We start from the raw sequence: 14,108 nt of genomic DNA, 5'->3' as shown, positions 1-14,108 counted from the left end.
ACAACCTTCAAAGAGGCTATTTGGATTTCTTCACACTCACAGCTATACAAATCACATAGTTTTTAAAAAGTGATATAAACAGGTATTCTAGGAATAACAGCATGGTTAAGATATGGAGGTGAGGAAGAGATTTCTATTGCTGTCTGAAACTGACAAGTGGTGTTGTCACTCAACCCTTAGTGGTGGCTTTGATGGGAGCTATGCTTGGGGAAAGGGGACAAGTTTACCGTGAAGTATAGATAAGCAGCTGGTCTAGAAAGGGCTGGGGCAGGACATGGGCTCTTAGTTTTCCTGAATGAAATTCCTCTTTGAATATTCTATGATGCTGCGTGGTAAGACTTCAACCCTTATACCAGGGATTCTCAATAGGGGCGATCTTTGCCACACCCCAGGAGGACATGTGGCAATATTTTAGACATTTCTGGTGGACACACCTGGGAGGGGGACAGAGGAGAAGTACTACTTCCCTAATAAAAAATGTGATAAATATCACACAAGGCACATGGTGAACCCCCAACAAAGAATCTGGTCCAAAATGTCAAGTGACGAGGTAGGGGACCCTACCCTAACTCTTTCTCCATCTCTTGAGCTCTCCTTAATGAAATTACAACCTGTGCCCCCATCTCTTTCCCACAACTCACTGGTGCTTTTGAAATAAATTAATAGAAACAAGTCTCTCTCATTAAAAGAAACACATTTATGTATAAAGAAGAAAGAAATATCTAGAGAAAGGAAATTGAAAAGTAAACAGAGAGGGAGGGAGGGGGAGAGAAAGAGAAAGGAGTTTTAGTGTAATTTAAAAATCCTAAAATCTTTGGGGTAAAAAACAAATCTAAAGGAGCATATTTTATCCCATTGTAGGAACGTAACTGAAATCATTGTCACTAGGAAGTTGAATAACAACGTATGTGGAATAACATGACCTAGAACTGGACGTAGTGATCCTTTATTTGGGCCCTGCCTCAAATAATAAATATGTGTATATTCTTCTTGAACTATTCATCCCAACCCAATATCCAACTTAGTGGTTTCTTTAAGCATCATGCAGGCAATTTGACCTTCAGCTAACTAGCTCTCAAGATGATACTGCATCCCACAAATTGTGCACACATTTGGACTTTCCCAAACTTCAACCTACCTTTATTGTTATTTATTTATTTATTTATTTGTCTTTTTGCCTTTTCTAGGGCTGCTTCCCATGGCATATGGAGGTTCCCAGGCTAGCGGTCTAATCGGAGCTGTAGATGCCAGCCTACACCAGAGCCACAGAAACGCAGGATCTGAGCCATGTACGCAGCCTACACCACAGCTCACAGCAACGCTAGATCCTTAACCCACTGAGCAAAGCCAGGGATCGAACTCACAACCTCAGATTTGTTAACCACTGCGCCACGACGGGAACTCCAACCTACATTTAAATTCAACACATTCCTCTATTAAATAATGAATCCAAATAAAACAAGGACATTGATGTTTTATACTTTATTTGAGAAGAGACCCTACATAAACTATGTCAGGAGGATACAGGTCTACACACGATTTCATCAATCAATAAATGGATTTGTTAACATAACATTGAAGATATGATACCATGAGGAGGACAGACGTATGATCAGGAGTATTTACAACTCTCACATATGATATATTTATATTGGAGATGGGTATATACATATATACATGTACATGTGCATATACATACATATGCCCATACATACACACACATATATACATATATATGTATAAAATGTTCTTAAGCAAAGACCAAGGAAAGAGTTTGCCTTCCTGTAGGACTAACCATTTGAAAGTGAAGAATGGTTGGTTTTCATTAGTGTCATGGTGTTAAATCTCTGCCCCACATTAACTCCAACACTGATAGATTCCGATGAAGACAGGTTTGCCTTGGGATGGATGTGTGAGGGCGGAGAATGGGGTGATGGGGAAGGGGCTGAGAGCGAAGGACATGCACAATGAGAGAAATGACCTTTGGTGATACTATTCAATCATCCTTTTTGTATTAAACATAAATTATTAATACACTTTAAAAAAATAATTTTCTGTTTTCTTTTGAGATTGGGAAGGAAGGGAGGGTGGAGTGGGGAATAGAGAAAGGGAGGGCACTTGCCTTTTCAACACATCCCTTAATATTAACTGAGAGCCCATCCCCCTACCCTTGAGGCTAGCTCACCAAATGAGAATCTGTTTTTACATTTTCATTCTTTTTTTTTTTTTTTTTTGCCTAAAGCACACCTTTACATAAGAATTTTACTTAGACCATGAGCCTGTTCTCCAAAGGCAAATACAGTCATCACTTTAACTGAGTCTCCAAGACTTGCCAGGATGACAATAACTTTAGCATAGCCAATGGGTATATTTGTCAGAAAGAAAAAAAAAAATGGAAGAAATGGTACCTCAAGGAAAGGGCACTTTTAGTAAAACCCAGTTTTACTAAAACCTCAGCCACCCATTTTAAGTTAACACATTGGGTATCCAAATCATGGGAAGCAAGAATCAGCCATTTCCAGTGGCCTGGGGAAAAAAAGGAACAGGCATCATGGAAAAATACTTCTAAGTCATAAAACAGACCAAGGGGCTATCAAGTGAAATTAACATAAATGATGTAAAATCCAGTTGAGCACACCTCAACTCTGCTGCTGCCAAGGCCTGCACCAGCGAATGGTGGCTTGGCAATACCTATATCTCTTATTACACTTTTCCCAAGCCATGCTACATTGGTTCTTTTCTAAACTCTGTACGATTAGCTTGGCCTCAAAATAAGTGTGTATGTGTATCATATGTTCACATGCCCTATACACCATTGCTCAGCAGTTGCCATAATCCAACTAACCCTTCAGATGGCCGATATATTTACACAAACATTGGAAAACACACACAAACACATGGGATCAGACAAGATATAATCACTTTACATATATTTAGTACAGAAAGCTTAGGAATAGGGTTGGAAATCAGTTATAAGAGCACCCAAACTTCATTCACAAAATTCCTCTCTGAGAACATAATACCCAACTAGTGCACTGAAGTAGGTACCTGCTGATTTTCCAGATATTCAAAGTTTGCTGCACAACATCAGCCTAAAGATAAAGGGACATGTGATGTCCAGTAGGAAACAAATCAGTGTATATCATTTACACGGCAATAAATCCTTCATTTCCCTTGAAATAAGATATGTAAAGTAGCACTTAGTTTAATACAAGTTTTGTTCTGCTTTAGACCTAGCTGTAAAAAGCCATTCATGCAAAAAATTACCTCCAGTTTTAGCTGGATATTTAAAGGACACTTCTCCTGAAAACAAGTCCCTTTCACATAGGGAAGGGGAACAATCCCACTCTGGACAGTCAGTGTCAGCTGAGAGTGGAAAATACAAGACTTTGGCGTTTATAGGGCATTTGCCTTAAGAGCCCAGAAGTAGAACTGAGCTCACCTCTAAAGAGTCAGAGGGCTAGAAGTGCCCTTGGAAATTTTAGGAATTTTGCAGAAAAAGTTCTGAGAACCTCTATAGGATTTTATCCTCCAGCCTGTCCTCTCCTGAGGTTTCCCTGGGCATCACCTCCACTTCTAAAGATGACTGCTTCTGTATCCCCATCTCAGACCTCCTTCCCCTCTAGCCGATAGATCCTTTGTTTCCTACCGGTTAATCTGCACCTCCTTCTTCTGTGTTTTAAGGGGAAAGAATTTGTCTTATTACACTCTATTCCAGCTGTCAGTCATTCATGGGTATGTGCTTTCTAAACTAGGATCATTCCTTGATTTTGATATAAAACAAAGCTCCTCTATTCCAAAGGACACTAATAGAGAATTTGAGACCCTGCCCTCCCACCTTCCTCATATAAATAATCTAGAGAAACTCTTGCCATGCCTTTTTTGCATGGCAAGTGTGAACACTGGAGGGGGCTGCCCTCAAGAGGATGAGGAATGGAGGGAAACAGTAGATTTTCCTTAGACCCATTCCAAAGTTCAATGTCACAACTCCATTGTCCTTGCTCCTCTGAGATCTGGCTCTGGTCTGGTTCTTCCACCTCATTTATCCTTAAAAAGGATCCCTTATGTCTTACACTACTAAATATCATGAATTATGCTAAGCCAAACTGAAGATAGGGGGAGAAAGTAGAGGAGAGGGTTTGATGGAGTGTTGAAAGCTATTAATTAGATAGTTCAGAGGCAATTGAGGTGGAATTGATCTCACATCTGTGAAATACAAGACAATCTTTAAGGTGAGATCCTCAGCAACTCTCTTGCCTTCACAGCACAGTATCCATCCTGACATGAGTGAGGAAAATGAAGCCAATTAGTTAAGAGAAAACAATGTTGCCTCTAAGGTGACATCTAGGTATGATTGTGCTCTATGGCAACTGTCCCATCACAAAGCAAAGTGAAAACATGTGCTTCTGCTATGCATTTTCTCAGTGCACCCCCTTCAGTCAAGCTTGATGGAGACTTTAAGGAGCCATTTTCATTTTTAAAATGATTGTTTAAGGCAAAGTTAGCTGCTAGACAGCGTTCAGAATTGAAGAGTGGCTGCTGGCATTCAAAGCCAGGCCCCCACCCTGAGTCTTCAAAATACCAAACAGCAGCATCACTGGGGCCCTTCTCTACCCCTGAAGCTAATAGCTTCTGCTCAACTCCTGTGGAATATTGCCTCCAAATGCCACAGAGTGAAACATAGACTTGTACTTTGTGGGAAATGTGCAGAAATGTTTTTCCAAGTGATTGCCGAAAAGCAATCCTCCATTTGGGAGTTTACAAGTCAACAGTGCCTTTGTGAAGAATGTGCAGTGGCTTCCTGTGCCAAGTGTGTCCTCCACTGATGTCTAAGTGTCTTTCTTTCCACTGCTTTGAGCCAGGAGACTTGGGCCTGTCGGGCCAACACCTATCATTTATTAGCAGATCTGGAATGTGACAGAAACAAGCTTGGTAATAAATAAAAGGTGTAAATACCTGAACTTAAGGATAAAACCTTCCAGGTTGAGGCCCCAAGGGATGGGAGTAAAAGAAAAGCCCTTCCCTTCCTTGACTGGCAGGTCAATCAGGATAGAGCACATTGGTTCAATTGAGGGAGGTGTTTGCTGTCCCTGGTGCTGAAAACAGATACCACCCCCCCCCCCCCCAAATCACTGATAGATGGGAGAAGAGAGAAATTCTGCCTATTAAACTGAAAACTCTTTCAGCAGAGGCTGGCTTTGGGTGCCAGAGAGTTAATGCATTGTCATGGTACTGATTGAGCAGCTCATTCAAACCCAGCCCCCCACCCCATGTAGGCCCTATTGGCAAATTCTCTCATGTAAGTCAAGGAACCTGAACTCTTAGGAAAGAAGCTTATAAATGGATGCAACATTGGGGTCTTCAGAAACTACCTATTCACTGATTCCTTTTCCTGATACCAATTGCAGACATAGACTTGCTATTGCTTGCTAGGACTAAATGTTTCTGAAAGAAGTCTTTGGGTAAAAATATACCATATACTCAAACATGGGCCTCTGAAGTCCTCTCCATTCCTAATTTTATTGTCACATTCTGAGAAACTGAGCAGAGCTTTTATTATGCTCCAGAGGAAGACTAAACTTGTAAACAACTACTTCCTAATGTTTCCAACTCCTCTCCCAGCTAACACACACACACCCACACTCACACATACACACCCACACATATACACCCACACACAAAAAAATCTCAGGAAGTAAAATCTATTTGAGAAAAAAACCTTGTTTCTTCCCTCAGCAGTACATGAATCTTTGCCAGAGAGAGCAGGACCACTGTTTTCTGTCACATTCTAACTGATTATTTTCTTGTCCCAACTTGCTTTCTTTTCATTTTATTTTGACAACATCCTAGAGCTCACCCACCATGGCCCATAAACATAACCAAGAAGGGTCCCTGATTCTGCAGGGTGACAAAAGATTAACATGGGTCATTTTGGGTTGTCTCCAACTGCAAAGGGCTTGCGGGAGCCTTTGCTCTTAGATATGAACTATAATCAATCTTCTCCAACCTTGAAAAGGAAATATCTCAATGGCCTCCAGAAGGCTAAATGCTCAGCGAGAGGAAAGGAAAAAAGCATTCAACTAAGTTCTTGTTTTTCCTGTTAACATATTAAATCAGATTTCCCATATCCAGTGAGTTATTTCTCAAATGATATCCCTGAAATCCTTAAATAACCATCTTGTCACTGGGAAGTTACAGGGGGAAATGGCTTGTTCAAGGCAGGCCCTAAACCGTGCTATGAGGGAGGTCATCTCCTTGGGATTATCAGAGTGAATTATGGAACATCTCCCTGAACCAGCCTGCCTTCTCCAATTTCACATCATAATTTAAAAGCCTAGTCATAACCCAATTTGGACTTTCATTTCAAAGAAAGCTGAAATGTTTTCTGTCTGCTGGACAGCTGCAGGGGGAGAATCACTGGGACAGAGCCTCAGAACAAAGGTGTTGCTTTTCTATCTAAGACAAACAAAAATTGAACCCCAGGTAGAGAGAGGAAAGAGAAGCTGAGGTAGTCTGAACTTGAGCAAAATATATGTGAATGTCTTAGGATTTCAGGTACTTGGTATTAATCCGATTTTTCTCTGGAGTAAGAAATCCTTCAAAAAGAAACATGCACAGCATTTAGTCAGTTGCATCACACCTGATCATTGCTTGAAAATCTAAAGGAAATTACATCCGAAAGATGTAACACACTAAGCAGTCACCCCTGCAAATAGTGCTTGGCGTCACAAACACCTTGGATGTTTTTAGGGGCTGTCAATGACATCACCATTGTAACCTGGGCAATCTGGCCTCAGGATGTGTTGTCAGGGGTTTCACTTCCAATCAGAGCCCTTTCTCAGTGGGCACCCCAATCACACCTGTTTGTTAGTGCTCAAGGCTTTTACAAATGTGGTTTAGCATTCGGCCTTCACTCCAGCAAGCCTTTTTTTTTTTTTTCCATCTTAAAATTATCTCCCCACATACAAAATGCTGGCCCTAGAAAGAAGGTGATATTGCTTCAGGATCATTATCACTTTGGGGGCTTTCTTTAAGATTGGTTTCACTACCCAATTTATTGAGGAAACTTCATATAGTCCTACTTTTCAAAAAACATTATGTTTCAATCTGCAGAACCTCATGAAAGCAACAAGGAATAACGTGGTGTTAAGTGCAGCAGGAGATGCCATTTTGCTACAAAATGTTCAGAATTCCAGGCTGGAAAATAAAACCCAGGCATTTTCAGTGACAGAGCCAAAAGGGTAAAACATCCTCTTTCTGCTTGTATTTTCGTAAAAGCGTTTTCTAGCCCTCCAGCATTGATGGTGATTCAAAGAGGAAAATGCCAATGACAAAATCTAGACGCCAGACCTCAGGAGGGAGTGAGGAAGGATGCAGCTCAAAACATGGCACATCCCCAAAGCTGCCTGCAGCTCAGTATCCAGGAAGATTCGCGCAACACTCACTGCCCAGAGGGCGGGATCCACTCCTGTGAGGAGGGCTGTGGAGCCCACAGAGCGAGTTGACAGTTACGATGTCATTTGAGGGTTAGACTAACCCTCAGAGCAGGCAGGGGCGCGGGTGGGGTGCTAGCAGTTTTCTTTTGTAGATTAAGTATCAGAGGCACAGAAGGGCTGATGCTTCGTCCAAGATCACCCAGTAGAAAATAGCAGCTGATAAGCCCTCTGCCTCCTGGTCTCCTTACTGTCCCTCCACCCCACTCTCAGTCTGTCCTGTCGTTTTATTGCAGACAGAATTTTTTAAAAAATCCATGTCCTTCCTAACAAAATAAAAGTGAAAAATAATTAGAAATCTCATTGAAAATATTAAAAGAGACCAAGAAAAGAAACAGTATTGAACCATCCCCAGAATTAGGAGGAGAAAAAATTATGCTTTTTTTTTTTAAGTTGGGGTTCACTTAGAGGTAATGCATTTGTTTTTAATAGTAAATGTGGGTGGTTGATTCTAGTTTGTTCTTGTTTTCCAGAGCAAATTTGAGGGACTGAGCTAAAGCATCTATTGATACAGAACGATTTGTGGAATAGAAGATTTAGTCTCTCAGCTCTTGGGGAAATTTCTTCCACCTCATTGTTCCCTAAAAAGAGAGCCTGTTATCAGATTCAATTCTGTTCTTAAGGTACAAACCTTTCTGGTGCCATTACAGTAAAGCTCTCATTTGATTGAAAAAGACTCTTTTATCCCCTTCAAGATTTGGATGCTGCTACAAATCTGCATGTCAATATGATAGCCTCTCCGCTAAATAAATAAACATGTTGCTGACATGTGGTGTTTTTCCTATTCCATAGGGACAGAGCACATCCACACTGATAGGAGGCTAAAAACAAAGAACCAAAAAAAAAAAAAAGAAAGAAAACCATGGTTTACCATTTATCAGTATATTTAAGAGCAAGAACAAAAGCTAAAGAAATTTGAAGGAAATGGCAAGTTTCTCTTAATCAAGACAGAAGGAATGGAAAACTTCAAAAAGATAGAACAGGGCATTATTATAGGTTTGTTGTCCTGGCATCATGCAAAAGTGACCGATGAGGCGCTAATGAGGAACTAATCACTTGGTCCAAAGAGCTGGAAAGAAACTAACTAGTGGCTGTGAGAGCACACTCTCTTCTTCTCCGGAAACCTAGGCTAAATCACAAGCCTGACTGATGCTCAGCCTAGAGAGGAAGGAGATGGGCTGGTAGGGCTTTCCCTGACTTTGAAGAGACAAAACCCAGCCTTTAGGGATGGGATGGGGGATAATGGGTGGACTGTAAGAGTCAGAGTTTGGAGAGCATTCAAAGAGAGCTGCAAGAGATGCACTGAACATAAGGTGGAAGCGGGACTGAGTTCAGTGAGGAGACGTTTGCACACTTGCTCTACGAGAGAGCATGAGAACATACACTTCACTGGGCACTGATCTGAGCAACACACAAGGTGTAGATTCGCTTTGCCCCATCGATGCAATCAAGGAAGGGGCCAAAGTATGCAGGTGGCTTCCAGCTGCCCACTCTGGACTAAGGACCCCTGCACGCTGGCCCAGAGAACTGACGTGACTTGCAGTCACCTGGCCAAGCCACACTCAGCGCAGCCAGCTCACCTCCAGCCCAGTGCTCTGTCCTTTTTGCCTGAAATGACCAAGTTTCCCAAGGAAAGTCTAACACTTCTCCATTAAGGTTCCAATTCCATGTCAGTGTTTGTGTTTGATACCTAACTGTTTCAGCCCCAAAACAGATTCAATAAAGTCTGCTTTAGCTAAATTATGTCTATATTTATACTTAACATATACCATTCAGGCCCAAATTCAGTGCTCCTCCCCACCTCGAAAATTAATTAAATAAAATCTTCATAAATGTTCAGCGTAGTTTTCTTTTTCTCTGAGAAAACTAGTTCAGCCTTTAAATATGACAATTCTGAAACCTCTCCCTTGAAAATGCCCTAATCTCATAAATGATCCACAGTGCCGAAAGTCAGAAAGTCAAAGGCTGTGTGTTGATAATAAAAGAAAAATTGAGCCATAATAAGTTTAAGAAACCACAGGCTTGAAGCACACTTATTTGCACACACATGTGCATAGAGATTGGTGGGAGAAACACAAACAGGCACACTGCTTGTTGGACCATTTGGGACCAGTAGAAATGTAGAGGCATGTGTGCGCGTGTGTGTGTGGTGTGTGTGTGTGTATGTGTGTGTGCATGCAGGTGAACAAGTATAAATAATGATAGAAAGATGAATGTAGTTTGCCCTATGTGATCTTGAGTAACCAGAACAAAATATAACACTGGTAATTGCCTTTAAATAAAGTCATCAGATTTGCGTCTGTATGGTTGTGACATTACTTGGCCCAGAAATCTATTTTCCCTGTCAATACACACAATGTCCTTGATGGCAACCTTCATTTCTCCTAAAGAAATCTCTAAGAAATATAAGGAGATTCTTATTATTCATATTAAAGACAAGAGGCAAAGTAGGAAAAACAATTTCAGGGAGAAACCAAATCAGTAAAACCCCAGAGAAATTTGTCTTGGGTGCATTTAAGCTAAAGGACTTTTTTTTCAAGACTTTTGATGTGATAACTGGCTCCAGTTTGCAGATAAGTTGTGGTTTTAGCTTTGAGGTTTTTGCTGACCACTGTACTTGCACACAGAGTGAGTTGGAAAGGGCTCAGGTCATTCTGGAGCCCACCACCCCATAAGGAGAGAGGTGACAAACTGGACTTAGGGGATGGCTATGTACTTTGTCCCAACAAGAGAAAAAGGAACTGGGATTCCTCTTTTATGAGGACCATGGAGATCACCTATACAGACATAAGGTTCTTTGTCCATCAGAACCACCATCCCTACCTAACCACCGGGCTGTTGTCAGGACCTGTCACGCCTGAACCGGGAGATGCCAGAGAGCTGGGAAGCCCAGATCAGTGGTCAGGGATGTAGGTCATGCTAATTCTTCATAAACCACTTCACTTTGTGCAGCATCAAGATATGCTGCAAAACTGTTTGTCATCAGCCGAGTGGCTTTCCTGACTTGGTTTGTAGTCCCCTGAGGGGAAAACCAGTATGATGACAACCACTGTCACTCCTTCAGAGCAGAAAGCCTTGCTCAGCACATGGTCAGAGAGAGGTCAAAACGCCCTCTTCTGGGGCCAGAGCCCAGCCATGGCTCCCCTGGTCCTAGAGGCTAAAAATTTCATAGATAGAGAAAGCTGTGGGTGAGGAATGGAAAGGGGGGTGGTGAAGGTGGGCCACCAAGGGTTCCAGATGGGATTTGCAGAGATCCACCACATGCATCTCAATGAGCTCTGCAGTAAACTTGACTGCACAGAGGTTAATCTAGATGTCAGCGTTGTCTGACAGCACTGAAATTACTCCAGGGCAGGGCTCCTTCAGAAGTCTTAATACAACAGTCAATTCCATCCTGCCTACAGGAAATGAAAGTTTTCTGCTTTGTGTGCCGAATCATTCAGTGCCAATTTTCTCACTGTTTGAAGTCCAAACTGTTTGTGGTCCTGGGATTCACCTTGTATTAAGACTTTCACGAAGTTTGAGAAGCTGGATCGTCAGTGCCATGGAAGGAGGAGGTTAGGAAACCAGAGAAAGGGGAAAGATGAAAAAGAAAAAAGAACAAAAATTAAAGACTTTTTTTTTTAACTGAGATTTACTTCTCTGCTGTGGAAAGCAGAAATCAAATCACCTGGACCAGGTTTATTTATTCTCTCCAGAGATGAGCTCAGAGGTGTCAGCTAATGTCAGAAAGCTGTCATGTTAAATGGGGATGGGATGCAAATACTTCCCCAAGAAAAAAAATGAAAGGTTTAAGCAGGCTATTCATTTGAGTATGTCCTACCTGTTGACTTATTACAAAATTTGTTGGTTTTTATGACTCCCACGGACTCTTCTTAAATGAAGAAATAACTACCAGACTTAGACTTAGGTATTTGTATTTCTCATTGGTCGTTAGAGATGTTGCATCCAAAAGAATGTCAAAGTACACGGAAAAGATCCAGGCTCTTAATCTCCCTCTGGGCTTTCTAGGAGTTATCTAAATTTGTCACAGCCTAAAGAGGGAAGAAACCAGCTCCCCTCCCAAGAAGTTAAACTGAAGACCTGAATGACAAGGCATTTCTCAGAAGGAGAATCCTGCAGGCCTTTCTGCAGCCACACTTTTTTGATACATCTTCTGTTAGAAACTTCTAGTTCTGCTGGCCACAAGTATCTCTAGCAAGCTGTGATCCTGGGCTATGACATAGTACACAAAGCAACGTTTACTTTGGAAATCAGGAAAACTTTATAGAGCTTACTGTTCTGCCTCTGTATGATGGGAGAGCATCCAGCACACCGTCTTTGTTTTATTTTATTCCTTTTTGGCTGCTTTGTGGCATCTGGAATTTGCTGGCCAGGGATCAGAACTGAACCACAGTTGTGACCTAAGCTGCAGCTGTGGCAACACCAGGTCCTTAACCCACTGTGCTGGGCCAGGGATTGAACTTGTGTCCCAGAGACATTGCTGATCCCATTGTGCCACAGTGGGGACTCCCCGGCACACTATCTTAAGACATCATTACCTACTGTAAGTATCAGACCAGGTCTTGCTTAAAATTTGGAATTCAGTTAAAGAGGAAGGGGACTCCGACTTTTTTTTTTTTTTTACTGTGACCAAGAATTCCAAGTACTTTGAAGGTACCCCCTCCCCACCCCCACCCCAATCTTCATGGATCTCTTGGTGAAATAGGAAAGTGTCTGTGTTGGCACACTGAGATCTAGACCAGAGGATTTCTTGTTGCAAAAAAAAAAAAAGTTTGTTTATGTAGTCAGGGGAACTATGGATTAGGAAGAATGCGCAAAGGAGACAGAGACTCTGTCAGAGCCTAGACACCAGATCCTTAGGGTGAAACAGCTTATGCTCACAGCAAAAGTCCTAATACCCAATGCGGCACCACAAATATTCACATCCACCACAGTCAGCAGTGCCTTTCAGAAGGCGCAAACAATGGCCAACATCTCACATTTTCTCTGTCCCGTCCCACCTGGGTATTGGTTTCACCTGCAGTGCTGGTGAATTCCATACCACCTCCCAAAGGGGATGTGATGTGGTAAAAAGAGTCAGTTCCTGTGTGATCTATTAGACAACTCGGAAGAGTGACTTTCAGATGCTCAGAATGTTGTTGTCAGCATAATTTAATTCAGGGCACACCAGATGATCAAACTTTATAAGGTGATATATATCCCATCAGGACCTTTCTAACTGTCTCTTAAGCCAGTCCATCTCTGGATATCTCATCCTTGAGAAATGTAGGGCTCAGAGATTATAGCATTGTGAATCAATTTGCTGACTCCAAGGGAATCTTCACTAAAGCTGTTTCAATGAAATATGTGGAGAGACGTGTACAATACTCTTCTTAGTATGACACCCCCAGTGATATTAAGCAATCCCAAAATACGTTCTGAAGTCTATGTTGATATGTTAATGGTGATACAAAAACTTGTAATCTTCCTTTGAAACAAACAAACAAAAAATGTATTTGGTATCAAAGAATACTGGTGCTCCCGGGACCAAAAGCATAGTGGCTAGAGCTTCATATTTTGTTTTAAAGCAAATGCCATGGAGGTTTCTAGCAGATTGGCTCCCAACCAAAGCTGACAGTAAATCTAGAGGGAAGCTCTCTAGACTTCCAGCCCTTGGGCTGATGCCACAAACATCTACAAATGTTCCTCTCCTCCAGACTCTGAGCAAAGCACAAGGAAGACCCCAAAGCCCAAGACTGTCCATTGTAATAACTGTACCTTGAGTCAAAATAATGCTGATGCTGTTTGGTTTGGAAAAGTGGAGCAAGGAAGCCACTCATCATTCCCAAATGGAGAAAAACTTGGTGAATAGTCTGCAACTTAAAACACTGCCCTCTTTCCAACATCCTAGCCCCTCACTAGCAGTTAAATGTAAAAATCTCTTGGATTTTGGCCCAGAGCGCAGATTGCCAATAGCCTGCATGAAAGGTAGGCAGGCCTGTCTCCATGTCTTGGAATAGTTTATGCCACCTCTGGGAGGTTGGTGTTGAATGGAGTAAGGTGGCCAGTTGAGGAGGACAGGCTGGAAAAAGTCAGAAAAGGGGCTGCGTGGCAGCCTCCCTTGAAGAGCAAAAAAAGTAGGGTCCCTCGCTTGTCTCCCTGGCTTCCCCCCACTAATAATCCTCAGACTTAACAGTCACTGAACCTTCCTTATTTGCCTTCTATAATCAATTTCTCACCATGGATCACTCCCCCCCTTACCTGTCTTTTATTTTCTCTCTTATTAATAACAAGCAAGCTAAAAGAAAAAAGTGTATGACAAAAACAATATTTTTCAACTAAAAGGAACCTTACGACTATCTCTTCTAATCTTCTAAATGTCTCAGATGAAAACTCTGATAATCCGAGAGATTAGCTGACTTGGCCAAGGTCACTTGAGTAACGTGAGCAAAGCCAGGAATTTCAATGGTCTTTCCACCACCCAAGTTGGTGCCTAACTTCCTGTGTATCCTGCTCTCTCTCCAAGCATGACTGACTCACTTTTGCTTCTGAGTTGAGTCTCACGCAGCCCCAGAAACTGGCTGTCCGCTCTCCTGTTGGTGTTGGTTTCCGTAGTTAGCACCAAAAATACTT

This window comes from Phacochoerus africanus, chromosome 2, assembly GCF_016906955.1.
Source record: "Phacochoerus africanus isolate WHEZ1 chromosome 2, ROS_Pafr_v1, whole genome shotgun sequence".
NCBI lineage: Eukaryota > Metazoa > Chordata > Mammalia > Artiodactyla > Suidae > Phacochoerus > Phacochoerus africanus.
Note: the sequence above shows the minus strand (reverse complement) of the source record.